Here is a 2,591-nt window from a genome sequence, read left to right as displayed (position 1 = left end):
GGGAGGACATGGTTAATTATGATGATCCCTATAATGGAAGCACAGCAACTACTGCAGACCTGGTACCAGACATGCAGAGAAAACCTAGGGAGGCACACAGCAAAATACTGATAGCAATTTCTGGATAGCGTTCATTTAAGATTTTACTGTTTGTTCAAGATTTTAAAATTATTTTCAGGGTTTTATAAACTTCTTTCAATCGGCATGACCTGCTGTCACAACCAAGGGAAAAAAGCTTCAGAGGCAGGATAAATGTTACTTAAGAGCAGGAATCCTGGAGCCTGGCTGCTTGGATTCAAATCTGGGCCCAAACTCACCAGCGGAGTGACTTCGAGCAGGGAGCCTCCCTGGCCTCAATTTGCTCATATCACCTGTGCAATGGGCATCACTGTGGCACCACAAGGAAGGATAGCATATAAAGTGTGCCATCAGTGACTGGCACAAGGATGTATTGTCATCACGTGTGTGTTTGTGTGTGTGTGTTTCAAAGTGGAAGAGGTGTTTTTTTTTTTTCACTTTTAAAAGATAAGGGAGCTGGAACTCCCATGCCCTGAACCTAAACGTTTTCTCGGTCCAGCTGCTATGGGTTCCCAATCCCATTCTCCTGCCACTGGGACTCACTTCTGCACAGGGGCTGCAGTGGGCAGAATGGGGACACCCAGCCCTGCTCTCAGAAGTTGGTGCTCCAGTCGAGGACTCCCACTAGGCAGCCCAGAGTGAGGCAGACAGGTGGCCAAGGGCAGGGAAAGTAGGGGAGGAAGACAAGGATGGAGCCTTGGGCATGGGGGGCTGGGTGACTTGGAGGTTAGGCCAAGGCTGGTGACCCCAGGGGGATGGAGGCACAAAGGTCAAGGGGCAAGCAGCTCCCCTCAGACCTCAGCTTTGACCTCCCCACAGGCACCTGAGCGAGGAGAGTGCAACAGCCCCACAGTTAAGGGTGACCCTGATCTCCAAGGACAACATGCTCAGAAGCCAATGTCACCAGGGAAGGTTTAGCGGTAAAGAACCTGCATTCCAATTCAGGAGATGCAGGAGACATGGGCATGGCAAGTAAAATTGCACAGTGAAATATTCTGCTCATAACACCCTCTTAAGGCATTGTGAGACTTCCCAAAGTATTACTACCTGAACCAGGAAGCTTTAACTTGGTATAAAATGCCTAAGACCCTATGCCCTAATTGGCTGGGCTGCGTGCTGTAAGTACAGTGGTCGTACCCCACAGACAGCTCAAGCTCCTGGGATGGGATGCTCTGGGCCCACCAGCTTGGCCAACTCACTACCCACCAGGCTGCACTTCCCATCACAGAGGAGGGGGACCTTCCTCTCCCAAGGCCAACTGGGTGGCTCCTGAAAATCAGGCAGGTGATGGAGGGCACAGTGCCACCAGTCACAGAACAATCCCCCTGTGGGATAAGACAGTAAGGGCTCCTGGTCTCAGTGGCTGCTGCACTCTGGCTAAGAACCCAGTTGACACATAATTTGGGTGGAGGTGACAGCTGGGGGCTGTCCCTATGGCATGGTCTGGGGCAGCTTTCTCCCCCGGGACAGGTCACTGCAGGACACTGACAGCTGTCAGGCACTGTCAGGCCAATGGACCTGGATACAACAAATCACTCGCCAGGCCTGCACACACGAACTCCCAGATGCCAGGCACAGAGGCTGACTCAGCCCATGGTCACCTGGTCAGGGCCAATCCGCATCTCCCTTCTCCAGGCCCCAGCCATGGCCCTGCTTCTCACCCGACTCCAGGAAAGGGCAGAGGGTTCCTGCATTCCATCCTCCTGCCATTTTCCAGACTGGCCCTTGTGTCTCTGGGGAGCATGGCCCCATGGCCCCTTACTCAGTGGCCTGCTCAATAACGCTGCACTGTCTCCAGTGTGTCCACTGCTGGTTCTGGTCATGAGCATGAGTGTAAACACCACTGATTCCCACCCAGGACCAGCCCCCCCCCACACACACACACACATACATACACCTCCACTCAGACACAGAGCTCTGCTTCAGGGGCCCCTCAGGCTGGAACCCAGAGCCAGTGGACCTTTCCAGGAGGGTCAGGGGTGCCGGTGATCCCCAGCCAAGTGCCTGAAACTGTGGCTTTCCCAAGGGGCACCTCATCGTGAACAGTAAGGCTGTTCATGACAAAAGAACACACAGCTCAGGACCCTAAGGACATGTCGTCTGTGGAACCAATTCCTGCGCAGAGCTCGGAAACAAGTGAGCCAGAGCAGACCAGCCACAGTTGCTGAGACTGAAACCATGATGAAAAAACTCCCAACATCTGAAGGTCCAGGACCAGATGGCTTCACAGGTGAGTTCTAGCAAACACTTAAGAGATAACACACATCCTTCTGAAGTGAAAGTCCCTCAGTCATGTCCGACTCTTTGTGACCCCATGGACTGTATAGGAATTCTCCTATACAGTCCCTGGAATTCTCCAGGCCAGAATGCTGGAGTGGGTAGCCTTTCTCTTCTCCAGGGGATCTTCCCAACCAAGGGATTGAACCCAGGTCTCCTGCATTTTGGGTGGATTCTTTACCAGCTGAGCCACAAGGGAAGCCCAAGAATACTGGAGTGGGTAACCTATCCCTTCT

General features: G+C 53.0%; 1 protein-coding gene across 1 annotated transcript in view; it reads right to left on the bottom strand.

Annotated features, from left to right (window-relative positions):
- The window catches only part of PCSK6 (proprotein convertase subtilisin/kexin type 6), a 179,333-nt gene that overhangs the window by 107,027 nt on the left and 69,715 nt on the right, over positions 1–2,591 (bottom strand). The window lies entirely within an intron of this gene.

Source organism: Bison bison, unplaced genomic scaffold (assembly GCF_000754665.1).
Source record: "Bison bison bison isolate TAMUID 2011002044 unplaced genomic scaffold, Bison_UMD1.0 scf7180017864181, whole genome shotgun sequence".
NCBI classification, from domain to species: Eukaryota; Metazoa; Chordata; class Mammalia; order Artiodactyla; family Bovidae; genus Bison; species Bison bison.
Note: the sequence above shows the minus strand (reverse complement) of the source record. Positions and strands in the feature narration are given on the sequence as shown.